The sequence below is a fragment of the Pelophylax lessonae genome (genome assembly GCF_965119305.1).
Source record: "Pelophylax lessonae genome assembly, chromosome: 2".
NCBI classification, from domain to species: domain Eukaryota; kingdom Metazoa; phylum Chordata; class Amphibia; order Anura; family Ranidae; genus Pelophylax; species Pelophylax lessonae.
In genome coordinates, this window is record NC_138769.1 from 53,940,035 (window position 1) to 53,958,367 (window position 18,333).

The 18,333-nt window shown below is 44.8% G+C and overlaps 1 protein-coding gene across 1 annotated transcript in view; it reads right to left on the reverse strand.

Annotated features, from left to right (window-relative positions):
• Window positions 1-18,333, reverse strand: part of TTC3 (tetratricopeptide repeat domain 3) — a 456,491-nt gene that overhangs the window by 420,030 nt on the left and 18,128 nt on the right. The window lies entirely within an intron of this gene.

Sequence of the window (18,333 nt, forward strand, 5' to 3'; positions counted from 1 at the left end):
AGGACCCTTAATGACAGCCCAAATGCAAGTTGCAAAGGCAGTGCATTTGCCTGTGTTGCACATATGCTGAAAGTATGGTCAATAATTCCAATGTGCGAAGGGATCGGACCGGGTGAAATCAGAATTATTTTTATTGAGAAGTTTCTGCAAATACAAGGACATCAGTGAGGTGACTTTTTATTCTGAAGGACAGGAACTGCTATTCTGTCCATACATACTACAGTATTACATAACTATATATATATTAATATCAACATTCTGATATACAGGAATAACGTCCTCATAGAAAATAACAACCAATTAAACATGTGCTGAAATGTTGTTACTCCTTCTGCATCACAGGGGTCTCATAAAACAATCTAATATCAGATATAAACACATAACACTATAATAACCCCATTCTTGGTACACTGTAGTCATGTTGCGACAGTGTGACCCACTAACATTTGTGCAGTCTGTTATTCAATCACACAGTAGTGACAGGAGCCTTTACTGATCACAGGGATGTACATTAAATCGACTTTGCCCTGTTTATAACCCTAAATATACTCCCTCTTACCTGCAAATACAAGGACATCAGTGAGGTGACTTTTTATTCTGAAGGACAGGAACTGCTATTCTGTTCCCCCAGGAACAAAACGTCGAACTTTTTAGTTCCTCCCATGCCTTGCTTGCAGTTGTGCTTTGTGCTGCCATCTACTGGTAAATTAATAGAAATGCCATAAAACAGAAATGTATTATTTTTTAATGGGGTACCTGACATCCCTTACACTCTCCCCCACAAAATTTGATGTCGTCCCAGACATATGCAGATTTAGTATTAGAACCATTCCATTCCCCATCTCACAATAGCCATTGGGAGCCAAGGTTAAGTAGTAATCCCATTAATGGAGGAACCATCCTCCCTGCGACATCTACTCCCAGTTATGTCACAGTTTCCCACCTGGTCCAGAGCGCTCATGTACCTGGTGAGATATTGTTGCATATAGCCAACTAATTAGTAAACCTCTACAACACAGGTTTGTGTAGGCTATTGAGAAGATGGTTTGATGGAGAACTAGGGAACATCTTATTACTTCTGTCCATTATTTAAGGTGGAATACCCATGGTACGTTATCAATACAATACAGCATAACCACCTAATACTCTCAATCCATTTTGTTGTCGGCCGACTTTACCTTAACTACCTAGTTCCATCACGTGAAGCTATTTTTGCTTGACCTGGAAAATCTGCTGTGAGAGTGCAAGAACTGTCCTTTTGTTAACTACAGAAAATAAGAGCTAACATCTTCAAAATACGTAAACAACTGTAACCTAGTGATAATTAATAGACTGTATCAATATATATGTGACTATTTTTACCAGTTTTTTGAGTCCTCAGCAAAACATTCTGGACTTAAATACCAGCTAGGGCAAATGGGTAGTGTATGAATACAGTCTATGACCTGTACAGCTGCATTTCTGGCAGTACTACTGGGTTGACCCAAAGTGTCATAAGTCAGAACTTTTGGTTGTTTCCTATTCCTGCTGGGTTGTATCCTGCGTAGAGGAAGGGCATTCGAAGTGTCCTCATATTCGCCTTCGTCACAGTCAACTGTCTCTGTTGGCTTTCCTGGTGAAGGATTTTCTTCTTCTATATCTCCTGGTAAACATGCAGTTTGTTCAGGTTGACCCACAGGCTTGTCCTCTGTAGTTTCCTCTGTAACTTCCGCTGTAGCTTCCTCTGTACTTTCTTCTTGAACTTCCGCTGTACTTTCTTCTGTAACTTCCCCACTTGTTTCAAACTCACAGGGGTAGAACTCTGCTGCTTCTGGATTCAACTCTGTGTCTTCTCTTGTGTGATCTCTCTGAGTTACAGGGATGAAAGATCTCCATTGCTCTTGTTCATGATCGGATTCATCTTCTGATACTTCCTCAGATATCTGTGTAGGCAGTTGAGTAGTCTTTGGAACTTTACCTTGTTTTCTGGCACTGGGTCTGTCAGGTATCTTCTGATCTCTGTCGACGGGTAGGTAATCGCATGGTAATAACAAATTGCGGTGTAGAATCCTTGTTCGACCCTTTCCAATTTCTGGCTGGACCTCATACACTGGACTATCTTCACACTTTTTCCTAAGGACAACATGTACGGCATCTTCCCAGAACGATCTCAATTTTCCTGGTCCTCCTCTTTCAGTAAGATTTCTTACAAGAACTCTGCTGCCAGGTGCAAGTTCAACTCCATGAGTCTTCTTGTCATAGTGTTCTTTTCCTCTTTGTGCAGCTTGAGTAGCTACCTTTGAAGCAACTTGGTAGGCCTCAGTCATCCTATCTGTCCACGTTTTCACATACTCAGAGTGAGTCTTGTATTTTTCTGTTACTGGAGTGTCAAACATGCTATCTATGGGTAATCTTGGAGACCTCCCAAACAGTAGAAAGAATGGAGAATACCCTGTAGCTTCACTCTTGGTGCAATTGTATGCATGTACGACCTGTGCAAGTGAACTTTTCCAGTCTTTCTTGGAATCTGGTGACAGGGTTCGAAGCATAGACAACAGGGTACGATTAAATCTTTCACATTGTCCATTGCCTTCTGGATGATATGGAGTTGTGTGAGAGTTCTGGATATGGCAGTGTTTCCCTAATGCCAAGAACAATTGATTTTCAAATTCTTTACCCATGTCATGGTGAATTCTGGTAGGAAATCCAAACTTCAAGACAAAGTCACTGAATATCTTGTCGGCAACAGTCTTTGCAGACTTGTTTTTGGTTGCGTAGGCTTGAGCAAACCTGGTGAAATGGTCGATTACCACTAATATGTACTCATAACCTCCTTTACAAGTCTCGAGATGGAGAAAGTCAATGGAGACCAGCTCAAAAGGATAAGTGGTGGCAATACTGTTCAATGGAGCTCTAGTAGGCTTATGTGGGCGTTTGTCTTTCAGACAAGTGCACTGGTGGCTGATGTATTGCTCAGCGTCTCTCTGCATATGTGGCCAAAAGAATCTTTCTCTGATCAGGTTTACAGTCCTTTCGACTCCTAAGTGTCCCATATCTTCATGTAATTCTTTCAATACCAATTGATGATACAACTTGGGCAACACTAGTTGAGAACCTGATGATGTTTTCCGTCTCAAGATTCCATCTTCATCAAGGTATAGCTTGGTCCACTGTTTCATTAGTATGAAGAGATCAAGTGGTCCACCTTGTTGTTCCTGTTTTGATGGGAACCGGTTTTGGCTCTTGTACTTCCACACTGGGCCAATCACGGAGTCTTCTTTTTGGGCTGTCCTAATGGTCCCTTTGGGTATTTGAGCTACATTCGTTTGGGTACCATCTATTGTTGATGTCATATGGGCGATGGTTACTGGACACAGCCAAGGCATTTCTTCCTTCTGACGTACTTGAAGTGCTTGTGTTATGCATCCGACGATTTTGGGGTCAACTTCTTGCGAACACTCTTGCATGTATTGTTCAGGACTTAATGGCATACGGGAAAGTACACCTGCGTCCGCATTTCTTTTTCCTGGACGATACTTGATGGTAAAATGGAAGTCAGCTAATTCTGCAACCCATCGATGACCTGTTGCATTTAGTTTAGCCGTAGTGAGGACATAGGTTAGGGGATTATTGTCAGTATATACTACAAAGGATGGACAGTAGTATAGGTAGTCTCGAAACCTATCACATATGGCCCACTTCATTGCTAGGAACTCTAGTTTTCCCGAATGCATGTGATAGTTCTTCTCGGCAGGTGTGAGAGTTCTAGACCCGTAAGCAATTACCTTTAACTTTTCCTCTTGCTCTTGGTACAGCACAGCTCCTAGTCCTTCTTGCGAGGCATCACAGTGTAGAACAAAGGATTTGCTGTAGTCAGGGTAACCCATCACTGGAGGATTAGTTAACACCTCAATAAGCCGGTTAAGCACTACCTGGTGGTGGTCAGTCCAGACTATAGACTGATGAGAGGGTAGTTGACCTCTTAGCTTTGGTGATGGCTTCTTCTTCTTCCTGGACTGGCTAGTTGGTGCTGATGATGCAGCAGGTGTTGTATCCGCTGACAGTAATTCATAGAGAGGTTTTGCAATTCTGGAAAAGTTTTGGACGTAAGGGCGATAGTAGGAAATGAATCCTAGTAGTTTTCTGAGTTCTCCAACAGTCTTTGGCTGGTTGTTCTTCAATGCCAGCACAGGCGCAGTGTCTGCTGGATCCACGGAATGACCATCTTTGGACACGATTTTGCCCAAGAATCTGACTTTGTTTCGGAAGAGTTCACACTTCCTAGCTGTTAACTTGACTCCATGTTGCTGATATCGTTGCAGTACCAACCTGACATGCTCCACATGTTCTTGGAATGATCTGCTGTGAACAAGGTTGTCATCTAGGTACGGCAGACAGATCTCATCCCTCAGTCCCATTAAACAGGTTTCCATGCTGCGTTGAAACTCAGCTGGTGCAGAGCTAAGGCCAAAGGGTATTCGGATCCACTCATACAGACCCCAAGGTGTGATAAATGCAGTCAGTGGTCGACTGGATTCTTCCACAAATCCTTGATGGTAGGCTTTCCCTTGGTCTAGCACCGAAAACCATGAACTTCCTCCTAGGCTGTCCAGCATGTCTTGGATCCTAGGGATTGGATGGCGGTCAGGGATGGACTTCTGGTTCAATTCTCTGTAGTCACAACACAGTCTTAAACTACCGTCCTTCTTCCTTACGCACACAATGGGTGATGAGTATGGAGATTTTGACTCCGCAATCCATCCACGGTTCAGTAGATCCTGCAGGTACTCTTTCACTTCCCGGTGCAGTGGTTTCGGTACGGACATGTAAGTCCTCCTAACTGGTGTGTAGTCTTTGAGGCGAAGTTGCAATTGTAGGGAAGGGATACATCCTACATCAGAGTCATCTTTGGCGAAAGCATTGCATTCCTCCCTTAACATCGTCTTCACTACCTGTTGATCCTCCTCCGGTAGGTGTTCGATAGCCACTGGTGGATCCCAGTGTTCTCGATTAGCATCGCTTACCGGTGATGGACTCGTGTTTAGGTTTTCCACTCGACCTTCTGGCCCTTGTCTCGATGTCGGTGGCCGATGAGTTACTGTGTGAGTGGCCACACTCACTGATTGTTTCAGTTTCACCTGAGCTGGGTACGTTGTCTTTATGGGTTCGAGGCACCCCATCCTAGTCTGACCTGATAAAATAATGTCCCGCTTAGTTGTGTTCCAAACCGGGATGGATAGTTTGGAAAATTGTCCCTTTTGAAGTGATACTAATGTCTCACCTACATGCAGTCCATCAGGCCAATGATGGGCCTCATCAGGTGTAAATAAAACTGTCTGATCTTGCAGTGCTGGTTTGGCGTGAGCCCTACACCTGAGATACGTCCCAGTGTTTGCTGGAATTCTTTGGCTCTTAGTACCAGTCTTTAGTGTAGCACCATCAGTTTCCCTGTGACTGGCTTGTAGTAGACTTACAAGGATCTCTGTTTTGGTGGTCGACAGTTCCAATGCTGTTCCTAGTACGTCTACAAAACCTGGAATGGCTTTCTTTCCCTTGGCAGATGTCTCCTTGAAGAGTTCTTCAATGACATTATAACCGATGATGGGTTTTTCAGCTACTTTCTCATCCTCCGATACCACAAGGGGCACTATTAACTGTTGGCAGGTGTTACTTCCCGATGTTAGCTGAAAAACTACCTCAATCCACCCGGAGAAGGGAATCTCAGTCTCATTAGCTGCTTTACCTAGGAGGACTCCGGGCCCAAGCAATTCTTCAAAAGATCGGAGCACTGTATGTGGCAGAACCCGCTGTCTCCAGCTCTCATTGATAATGCTAACCTGAGAGCCAGTATCCCATAGGGCCTGGACAGGAGTATCATCTATTTCACAGTTCACAAGGCACTTTTTCCCAATGAGACTCAGTAACTTGCTGTTTTGTCTCATGGTAACACCGTCTACGTGAGTTGGCACTTCCTCAGCCATCTGGTAGAGTCTTTGGTTACTGCGGGTGGGTACCCTTTGCAAGGGGTCTTGGCTCACCCTTCCAGCCATGGCACTGATGGTGGTTTGAGAGCTTATTGCTTTGCTACCGACAGGAGTTGCACTTTGGGACACAGGGTTGGTTCTCGCACAGGTTACTGTCGGTCCCTTGACAGCAACCCTCTCCCGTTTAACTGGTTGGGACTGGTCATTTTACAGTACCTCGCTATATGTCCAGATTGACCACAATGAAAGCAATGGTCACAAGCAGTTCTCCGACCAGTTCTTTTACAAGATTGGCAACCTCTATTGCTCATGTCCATTGTTACCTGAGGCCCTCTAAATTCACAATCTCGCAGAGTTCTCGAACCTTGGAAAAGTGTTTTCATCTCTATCATCTCTTTTTGCATCTGGAGTATCAGCTTTTCCAGTTCAGCGTTGCTCTTTGAAAGCTGTTGGATGGTTGGGCTACTTGATCTTGTGTCAGCAGTCATTGTCAGGACATCTGGTTCCTGAGGACACTGTAAGACATTGGACTGACACTCTTTCCCTTTCATTGAATTGCTGGGCTGAGTTTTCTTTTGCTTCTGTTCCCTTTCCATCTCCATATTAGTGGCTTCATTTGTTTTCTCTATGAGCACCTCATCTGGAATTGACAGATCATCTAAATACTGCTTTAACTGGAACTTGATGTGGTCACTTCTCAGTCCAGTACCCACTGACCGTAGGAATTTCTTTTGTATCAGCTCAGCGCTGAAGTGTTCATCCGAACCTTCTCCTTGTGAGACAAACAACAAGCGGTCCTTCAATTCGATAGCTCTGAACAGGAAATTTTGAGGAGTTTCCTTACTATTCTGTGAGATGTTTATCAGTTGTTGGTACAGTTCGGAGGCATTTTCCTCCTTGTAATGGCTTTTTTAGGATTCTCCTAAGTTGCACTAGGGTCAGTCCATTCTTCATTTCCAGCATACCTCTGAGACTTAGGCCGGGACTAATGGCTTTTACCACAGCTTCCACAATCTCGGACTCAGGATACCCTTTTTGTAGTCCCATGTCGATCTGGTGCATAAGGTTTGTATAGGACAACTTGTCTTTCTGTTCCTTTTCACCTATCTGACCAGCAATCTTAAAGTCCTTTCTGATTGTCACCTCTGGCAAGTTACCATGGTGAAGTCTCTGAGTAACTGGTATAGGTTCTTGTTTTGAATGGCTGTCATTTGAGTCCTGGCTTTTAGTACTCAGCTCTTTTATCTGATCCTCGATCATTCTGGACGTTTCCTGGAACTTCTCCTGCATAGTGTGGTATTGTCGTTTCAGATTGGCCAATTGCTGTTCTGGTTGGGGGTCTTTCTTACTGGTGTTTGGTGCTTCAGCGTTGTCCCTCTTCTTCTCTAGCTCACTGACGAATATCTTAGTTGCTTGGAGAAATTGTGTCACCGCTTCTTCACTTTCAGTCTCGACCAGTTCATCTATCACCCCATTGACTATCCGCATGTAGTGGCGCCGGGTTTTTCCTTTCGCCATACTTGCTTCGGAGGCCTTGATAAACTGGCAAGTCTCTATGAGATCACTGACTGTCATGTGAATCAGATGCCCACTGATTTCGTCTTGCAACTTTTCTATATCCATCTGTGTGCGATTCCTGTGCAGCAACGGTTAATAATCAAATCTTCTCTCAGCTTCGCCACGGACAGCGTAACCGCTCTCTTCCACTTCCGTGACCTTTGCGTTTCCTTCACCCGGTCCCTGTTCGGGCGCCAATTTTGTTGCACATATGCTGAAAGTATGGTCAATAATTCCAATGTGCGAAGGGATCGGACCGGGTGAAATCAGAATTATTTTTATTGAGAAGTTTCTGCAAATACAAGGACATCAGTGAGGTGACTTTTTATTCTGAAGGACAGGAACTGCTATTCTGTCCATACATACTACAGTATTACATAACTATATATATATTAATATCAACATTCTGATATACAGGAATAACGTCCTCATAGAAAATAACAACCAATTAAACATGTGCTGAAATGTTGTTACTCCTTCTGCATCACAGGGGTCTCATAAAACAATCTAATATCAGATATAAACACATAACACTATAATAACCCCATTCTTGGTACACTGTAGTCATGTTGCGACAGTGTGACCCACTAACATTTGTGCAGTCTGTTATTCAATCACACAGTAGTGACAGGAGCCTTTACTGATCACAGGGATGTACATTAAATCGACTTTGCCCTGTTTATAACCCTAAATATACTCCCTCTTACCTGCAAATACAAGGACATCAGTGAGGTGACTTTTTATTCTGAAGGACAGGAACTGCTATTCTGTTCCCCCAGGAACAAAACGTCGAACTTTTTAGTTCCTCCCATGCCTTGCTTGCAGTTGTGCTTTGTGCTGCCATCTACTGGTAAATTAATAGAAATGCCATAAAACAGAAATGTATTATTTTTTAATGGGGTACCTGACATCCCTTACACCTGCACCATATCACCGCATTTTTTTTTTTTTTTTAATTCTTTCATTATGGAAAAGCTTCTCAGATACAACATATCAAATTATCACAGTACATCGTCCTGTTTAATTAAGGCTGCAGTGAATTCGGCAGTTCGGTAGTTTCGGCATCTTATCTGACAGGAAAACAAAAAACAAGAACTATGTAAAGGGTTGCAATCCGTATGTATGCAGCTTTGCAGGAACTACAGGACGTAATCTAGTAACACCGAGTGGCCCCACATTTTTTTAAAGCAGTATTTGCACTTCTTTTGCTGTGGACTGGTGTAATGCTCAAATCACATCACACTGAACCGCATGTGAATCGCACAGGAACGTGAAGCATGTGTGGGTGTGAATCGGCCCTAAATCCTGAAAATTAAAAACAGTAATCTATATCTTGGTGTTCTATTACAGCTGTTTAGCTAGTCACTTAATTTGTTTCTTTGCCCCCTGGTCTTTTTTGTATTTTACTCAATCTTTTCTTCTCCTTGCATCATACATTACTAGATGGTTCTCTGTCTGAGACATGGAAAAATTTTATTTTATGGAATGTATTGTTTTACTTGCTTCTTTTTTAACGCCGCTGTAAGTAGCGTCAGGCGTTTTCTTTTTGCAGCCTAAAAACGCACCTCCATGTTATTCTATGGCCTCATGCACACACAGACGTTTTTGAGCTGTAAGTGGCATAAGCATTTTTAAGCTGCAACAAGAACCCACGACCTGCGCGTTCTGAGGACCAGCGTTACAGCTGTAAAAACGTCTGACGCTGCTAAAGGCTGAATAACGTTGCTACAATAACGTTGCGTTAAGCCACGTTATACGTTTTTTCTTCCATTCAAAATCAATGGTTCCCTATGGGATGATTTGAATGGAAGTCACACCGCAAGTTGGATCAGCGCTGTGAGAATCTTGAGGGGGAACTCCACGCCAAAATGGGAAAAAGCGGCGTGGGGGTCCCCCCCCAGGTTTCAAACCAGGCCCTTCGGGTCTGGTATGGAATTTGATGGTAGCCCCCAGCTTGTTATATAGCCATTGTGGGCGTGGCCCCGATGACGTCATCAGAAGGCCCTGCCCCCTCATGTCACAGATGACGTCATCTTGGGGCCACGCCCACAATGGCTATATAACAAGCTGCAGAGACCGGAGACCGGCATAATCACCTGAGACATCGTTGGAGGAGGACCGGAGGAAGAAGAAGAGAAGAGCCGAGGGCAAAAGAGCAGAAGAGCGGACAGCAAAAGAGCAGAAGACCAGGAGAGGGAGAAGACCAGAGCAGAGAAGAACAGATGAAGATTTTTAATAAACTTTCCAAAACGTCTCCTGTCGTTATTTCCATACACTGCCTTTTATGGGGTGAATGAGTAGGGGTTCAGTGTACCCCATACCCATTCACATAGGGAGGGGGTCCGGGATCTGGGGGGCCCCCCTTGTTAAAGGGGGGCTTCCAGATTCCGATGAGCCCCCTGCCCGCAGACCCCCACAACCACCGGCCAGGGTTGTGGGGATGAGGCCCTTGTCCTCGCCAACATGGGGGCAAGGTGCTTTGGGGTGGGGGGTGCAGAGCCCCCCCTGCCCCAAAGCACCAACACCCCCCATGTTGAGGACATGTGGCCTGGTGTGGTCCAGGGGGGGTGGGGCCACTCGCTCGTCCCCTCCCCTTTCCTGGCCTGCCGGGCTGCATGCTCGGATAAGGGTCTGGTATGGATTTTGGGGGGGACCCCACGCCGTTTTTTTCTGCGTGGGGCTACCCTCAAATTCCATACCAGACCCGAAGGGCCTGGTTTGGAACCTGGGGGGGACCCCCACGCAGTTTTTTTCCCATTTTTGGCGTGGAGTTCCCCCTCAAGATTCTCACAGTGCAAGTCGCGCCGCAAGTCGGATCATCCTGATCCGACTTGCGGTGCGACTTCCATTCAAATCAATAGGCTCCCATAGGGAACCATTGATTTTGAATGGAGGCAGAAAAAACGCTGCTAAAAGCAACGTGGCCAAACGTGCAATAACGTAAATGGAAAAAGCTACTGAAAGCACGTTTTACAGCTGCTTTTTCCCGGCGTCAGAACTAGCTTTGCAGCACGTTTTTTCTAACGTCCCGTGTGCATAGGGCCTTAGTCGAAACTCCATATACCATCTTATATATTCAACAATCATAAAAATCGTAATAAGATGATCTTGATATTTCTAAAGTCCCCTTAGCTGGCTCTTTAAGCACTTCCATATAGGCCTCCAGATCAAATCAGAGGATATAGAGTGGTGGAACCCATCAGGAAAAGGAACAAAAACAGTTTTGTATGTTTTATAAAATATATATTGCAGTCAGAGTGGATATTTATATAAGACTTGCGTCGTCTGACCATCTGATGACAGCCGTGTGAACCATCAGGAAGGAGGCCCAGGTGATTACACCTGACCTTTGAGCCATCCATCACGGTGAGGAGGGGTCATGAGAAGCAGCACGACAGCCCCGTGTCTATAATACACAGGTCAGGGACATGTGAGGATAGGATTCCCCAGCACAGGATATGTTTACCTGCAGTGAAGGTGTTCCCATGGAAGGTGTGACTGTCCCAATAGCGCAGAGTGACAGCTTTTGCTATGACGGGTGGATAACATGATTGATGACACACTGCTATAGGAAATACAATATTCCATCACTGCCTGCTCCTGTCTCCTGAAGATGTCATGTCGCCAAGTCCCACCATCTGGATAGTCTGTGCTTTTGATGCCTGAAAGTTATTGAGAAGTTTTCCTTCACTAAACTCTGCACTTCTATAAAATGTATTTATACCTGTAACATATATTCCGTGTATTAATCATATACTAACTATATTATATTGCCGCTTTTCGGGAACCTTTACTTTTTTGCATCTTTCAATTTTTTTCTGGTTGCACAAACAGGAGAATTTATCAAAACTGTAGCAGACAGAATCTGGAGCAGCTGTGCATGGCAACCAATCAGCCTCTATTTTTAATTTTCAAATCTTAGGCCCCCATTCACATTGGCGCGATTTGACAGGTCGGATGTTCCATGCACCCATATAGAGCGGCGGATGTCAGCTGTGACATGTCCGCTGACACCCGATGCTATCCGATCCTGTCCGTTAAATCCAGACAGATGGAAACCCTATTTTCCATCCGTCTAGAGGATCGGATTGGACGAAAAAGGACAGGCGGTTCATTTTCATCCGATCTCCCATAGAGGAGAGCAGGGATCTGACAGGTCCACTTAGCACAGTGAGTAGAGCACAGTGTCCATTTTCATCCGATCTCCCATAGAGGAGAGCGGGGATCTGACAGTTCCATTTCAGCACAGTGAGCAGAGCACAGTGTCCATTTTCATCCGATCTCCCATAGAGGAAAGCAGGGATCTGACAGGTCCATCTCAGCACAGTGAGTAGAGCACAGTGTCGTGTGTGAGCAGAGCACAGTGTCCATTTTCATCCGATCTCCCATAGTGGAGAGCGGGGATCTGACAGTTCCATCTCAGCACAGTGAGCAGAGTACAGTGTCCATTTTCATCCGATCTCCCATAGAGGAGAGCGGGGATCTGACAGTTCCATCTCAGCACAGTGAGCAGAGCACAGTGTCCATTTTCATCCGATCTCCCATAGAGGAGAGCGGTGATCTGACAGTTCCATCTCAGCACAGTGAGCAGAGCAGTGTCTTGTGTGAGCAGAGCACAGTGTCCATTTTCATCCGATCTCCCATAGAGGAGAGCGGTGATCTGACAGTTCCATCTCAGCACAGTGAGCAGAGCAGTGTCTTGTGTGAGCAGAGCACAGTGTCCATTTTTATTCGATCTCCCATAGAGGAGAGCGGGGATCTGACAGTTCCATCTCAGCACCGTGAGCAGAGCACAGTGTCCATTTTCATTCGATCTCCCATAGAGGAGAGCGGGCATCTGACAGTTCCATCTCAGCACAGTGAGCAGAGCACAGTGTCCATTTTCATCCGATCTTCCATAGAGAAGAGCGGGGATCTGACAGTTCCATCTCAGCACAGTGAGCAGAGACAGACCTGTCATCCGCCCGCACTCTGTTTTACACAGCGGGGATCGATCCGCTGATCCCCGCTGAGCAAAACAGGGTCCGCCCGGCAGAAAGCCTGTGTGAAAGGACCCCTATTGTCCAAGCTTAATTGAACAAGCTAAATTTATATATTATTTTTTCTTCATTTGCTGTTTTTTTCCTCCACAAACGTGGAGTTAGGTAAAGAAATCAGGTGCGCTGCCCTAGTGCATATGTGCAACATACAAAATGATGCAAACAAATAAACCAAAAATGCAATAATAATGCAAAAAAATGAAAACGTATGCAATTCATGTAAAACAAAAAATGTCCAGAAGGTGACTAGTGATACACCAATGTGCAATAAACGTCCATGTTATAAGTCCATAAATAAAGTGCAAAAAATGGTGACATAAACTTCCAGCTTGGGGAAAGGTGAACTGTGATTGGAAGGTGCAAAGTCCCACCACCAGCTTGGCCTCTTACCAGAAGTTAAATGTTAAGGGCATATATGAATATGACCGCTCCAAAGGTCATGCAGCCAGGTAGAAAAGTTCCCAGAAATACAGAAGGCACTCTGACACACTCGTGCTCCCTAGACTCTTACCGGACAAAAGCCAAACAAGAAGCCTGGTTCTATGGTGATGAGTGGTCCTGCCGGGGGTTACTGGACTCTAGGATGGCTGATGTAGTTGTTTGTGTCCAAGAGGAACAGACCCAGTCAGAAAGCCTGACGAAAGAAGATCCTGCCAAAGGTGGCTAGACTCTGATTGGCTGCTGTAACTCCTTAGTCTGGTTGACCTCAATAATAGGGGACACAACAGAGGGGACCGCAATAGTGCATTACCAACAGTAGATTTTTATTAAAACAAATGGTTGCACTTACAGTTGTGAAGACAATAATAGCGAGTTCCCTCACGGAGGAGCTGTATGGCGGGGTCCGCCTGCAGTGCGGACCACTGCCTGGTCTAGATGTGATGACGCGGCGGCGCCTCCTCTCTGACGCGTTTCTCCCGATAGGGCATCCACTTACTGTTGGTAATGCACTATTGCGGTCCCCTCTGTTGTGTCCCCTATTATTGAGGTCAACCAGACTAAGGAGTTACAGCAGCCAATCAGAGTCTAGCCACCTTTGGCAGGATCTTCTTTCGTCGGGCTTTCTGACTGGGTCTGTTCCTCTTGGACACAAGCAACTACATCAGCCATCCTAGAGTCCAGTAACCCCCGGCAGGACCACTCATCACCATAGAACCAGGCTTCTTGTTTGGCTTTTGTCCGGTAAGAGTCTAGGGAGCACGAGTGTGTCAGAGTGCCTTCTGTATTTCTGGGAACTTTTCTACCTGGCTGCATGACCTTTGGAGCGGTCATATTCATATATGCCCTTAACGTTTAACTTCTGGTAAGAGGCCAAGCTGGTGGTGGGACTTTGCACCTTCCAATCACAGTTCACCTTTCCCCAAGCTGGAAGTTTATGTCACCATTTTTTGCACTTTATTTATGGACTTATAACATGGACGTTTATTGCACATTGGTGTATCACTAGTCACCTTCTGGACATTTTTTGTTTTACATGAATTGCATACGTTTTCATTTTTTTGCATTATTATTGCATTTTTGGTTTATTTGTTTGCATCATTTTGTATGTTGCACATATGCACTAGGGCAGCGCACCTGATTTCTTTACCTATTCTACAACATACACTCTAAGGTAGCAGCACACCCTATATTGAATCAGCGCACTTTCCTACCTACCACAAACGTGGAGTTACCCTTTAAGGCTTACCTATCGGTACAGTAAATATCTCCCAAACTTGCTCTTAAACGTGCATACCCATGGTGTTCCTTCAGAGTCCTGTTCCATGAACAGTGACTCCCGCACCCATGCACGGGAATGACGTCATCTTGGCTCGTCCAGTTAAAGAACTAGAACCCGCCAGCCCAGAAGGAAGAGTGAAGATGGAAGCCCTGTCATGGGTGACAGCGCGCTAATAAATGAAATGTAAACACTCGTGCCAAGGAGTGATTAAATACGTGATAATAAGTATTTGTGTAAATTAAATCTATGGGAATTGCAGCTGCTTCACGTCCACCAAGGGAGAATATTTAGCTCTAAATCGCAGATAACATCTACAATCCAAACAGCGCGATATTCCTTTTAAACATTAAAGTGCATGCGTGCTAAGCAATACATATATAATACAATAGTGCTGTATATACACATATAATAGGTATGAAATATAATTATAATATTTTTTCTAATAAAGTGCATACAAATATATAATAAAATGTGTAAAGAATTTAAATTAAAGTGCATCAGTGCTCTGTGCAATCAAAGAAACTGTCCAAAAAAGTCCAATAATATGTGCTTCAACAATCAACAGCATGCATGTGATATATCCAGGTCATGCAGGGAATTAGTGATGGTGGGAACCTCCAAACACCTACAGAGTGTGGGAGAAGTAAAGGCTTACCATAAGTTGTAGATCTCTGTTACTTTATGGCAACAAGGGATTATATAACGTTTGTAGTAGATCCAGATTCAGGTTCCACTGTGTGAGATCTCCTTTTCATCAGGGTTTCCTATGAATCTCAGATCAAATGAAAGTGCAGTATATCGGTAAAAGTAATCCAATTTTATTTAAAAATGTTACAGATTAAAAAAGCCCCAAGGGCATCATACAGCTGATGTGCTGCTATATGAATAGTACATATGTAGTTTGACCTTCGGGCCGTGCGCACTAATTACCGTTCGCGGTCTCCCGCTCCTGCAGTTCAAACTACTCGCTCCAGGAAGTTGGTGAACCGGCATGCGCTCCACATCTAGGTCTAAATCGAGGCAGCGTGTGTGTCAGCTTGACATGTTTCGTCACCACGTTGACGTCTTCGGAAGCTCTGCTGAAAAGCTTTGTTTTAAGGTAAGTTTTACATAATGTGGTAGTATGCGATGCATACTAGCACATTATAACGTTGCCTTGCAGTTTTTTTTCTGGCGGTTTACTACCGTTTAAGGCTGGGTTCACACTGGTGCGAACACAGACATCGCATGTTCCGCACTGCATTGCATGGCTGAATTTGTATCGCATTCGGACCAAAGTTGCACAGGACCCTTTTTTTGGTCCGCACCAGAATCGGATTGCATGGATGTTCACACCTATGCGATCCGATTCATGTCCGAACTGACAGTTCGCACTGTGATATGCAAATTAATCTGGGGGTGTCATTAACTTTGTATTGACACTCCCAGCAGTTCCCATATTGCAGTGTGAACTGCCTGCAAGTCGGTTGCGATGCAGGAACCCGCAGTGGATTCACAGGTGTCCCGCATCGCACCAATGTGAACGGCACTAAAGGTATCATTTATGGGTGTTTTTAACTCTGTAAGAAAATATATATATATATATATATATATATATATATATATATATATATATATATATATATATATACACACATTTTTTTTATTTATATATTGTTTTCTTTCCATTGGTACAGGCATAGTCCCATTGTTTATATTTTTTCCCTCTTTTGTTGGGTTGAGTGGTGGTTTGATCATCAGGTTAATTAAAAAAGAGATGGAAAAAGATAACTTATTCAGCTACCACATTAATTGCTCTTTCACACGGGCTTTCCGTGTGAGAGCTCCGCTGCGGTCCATTTCTGTCATCCGCTCCGTATGCCCGCATATCATCCCATCCGTTTGCGCATGATATGCGGACCTAATGTAAGTCTATGGGGATTGCGGATGTCAGCGGATGACACTGCTGACATCCGATTTTCCTTCCTTTCCGTTTTTTGAACGGAGGAAAAATAGGGTTCTGTTCCGTTCGAAAAAACGGAACAGAACTGAAAGGAAGGAAATCGGATGTCAGCGGATGGTATTCCGCTGACATCCACAATGCCATAGACTAACATTATGTCCGCAAATCATCCGCAAAAAAATAGGATGATTTGCGGACATACGGAGCGCCCGTGTGAAAGAGCCTTAAAACTAGTAAGCACAAATATTATCCTTTTTTGTTTTTGAATTTAGATACATTTTATGCACAAAAAAACACATTGCGTGGTGGTGCATTGCAAACTAGAATACAAATACCACAGCTCAGTTTAATTTAAGTCTGGGTTCACATATATCTGGCTGCGGTTTGAAGTCCGGGGTCCTGTGCATTTATGTTCACTGGTTCAGGTGCGATTCAGGTGCAAATTTTTGCATGAATTCGCACCTGAACTGGACTAAAAAAGGCACAGGACCCTTTTTGAAACCATACCGTGGCCACCCCGAACATGTGTAAACCGACTCCATTGAGAGCCAGTCACAATAACATGTCATGCGAATAGGATGTAGTTTAAAATGCATCCAATTTTCATATATGTGAACCCAGCCTAAGTGTCATAAAATCAGGGGAGATTAAAACAGCAATAACACAGTGGGGTTGATTTACTAAAACTGAAGCGTGCAAAATCAGGTGAAGCTGTGCATAGAAATTAGAAACCAATCAGCTTCCAGGTTTTAGGCCCCTTTCACACGGGCTTTCCGATCAGGTCCGCCTGTCAGTTTTTCAGGAGAACCTGATCAGACGCTCAATGCACCCCTATAGAGCGGCGGATTTCAGCGGTGACATGTCCACTGACACCCGCCACTATCTGATCCAAACCTGTCCGAAACCCTATTTTCCATCCGTCTGGAGGATCGGATGAAAATGGACAGGCGGTTTGTTTTCATCTGATCTCCCATAGAGGAGAGCGGAGCTCTGACAGGTCTGTCTCTGCAAAGTAAGCGGAGGCGGACCTTTCCACCCACCTGCTCAACTTAGATCGGCGGATCAATCCCCCGCTGAGCAAAATGGTGTCCGTGGGGCGGAATGCCCGTGTGACAGGACCCTTGACGGACTCCGTTTTTCTCAGCGGGGGATCGATCCGCCGATCCCCCGCTGAGCAGGAGGATGACAGCTGTGTCTCTGCGCTGTTTGCGGAGACACAGCTGTCAGTTCCCTATGTATCTCTATGGGGGAAATCGGATGGGAACGGACCGTCGGTCCGTTCTCATCCAATCCCATCTGATCCGCTGGATGGATGGAAAATAGGGTTCTATCCGTCCAGATTTGACAAATCGGATTGGATGTCAGCGGACATGTCTCCGCTGACATCCGATGCCCCATAGGGATGCATGGGGGGACTGTTCAGATCCGCCAAAAAAACGGACAGGCGGATCTGAACGGTCCACCTGTGTGAAAGGGGCCTAAAGGCCCGTACACACGTACCGATCGTCGGCATACAAACGTCGGTGGACGAAGGATCTGCCGATTGTACGCGTGTTAGTATGGTGCCTCCGACAGATGTCTGCGCACAATCCGCGGACAAAAGTCTTTCTTGCAAACATGAAAATATTTGTATGCCGACACCAGAACGGACGATTGTTCGCCTGTCAGTACACAATTCGGCCGACAGACCGCAGATTTGCAAGACTGGGCATGCTCAGAAAATAGAAAACACAGGGAAAGTTAACCATTACATGACATCACTTCTGCAGTCGGCGGACAAAATTCTTGTGCTGTCCTTGTGCTGTCTTTGCACTTTTCAGCAGACACCGACATCCCGGGGAGAAAAGAGGAACATTTGTAAGCCGACCATCGGTACGTGTGTACGGGGCTTTATTGTCAAAGCTTAATTGAACAAGCTCAAGTTAGAAGCTGATTGGTTACCATGCGCAGCTGCACCAGATTTTGCACTCTCCAGTTTTAGTAAATCAACCTCAGTCTTAATGCTTAGCAATTGTTGTGATACAATATCAGCAACACAGGGAGTGTATTGTTGCCCATAGCATACTGACATAGGCCGGCCATAGATGGATCCAAATTCAGCCGGTTCAGGAG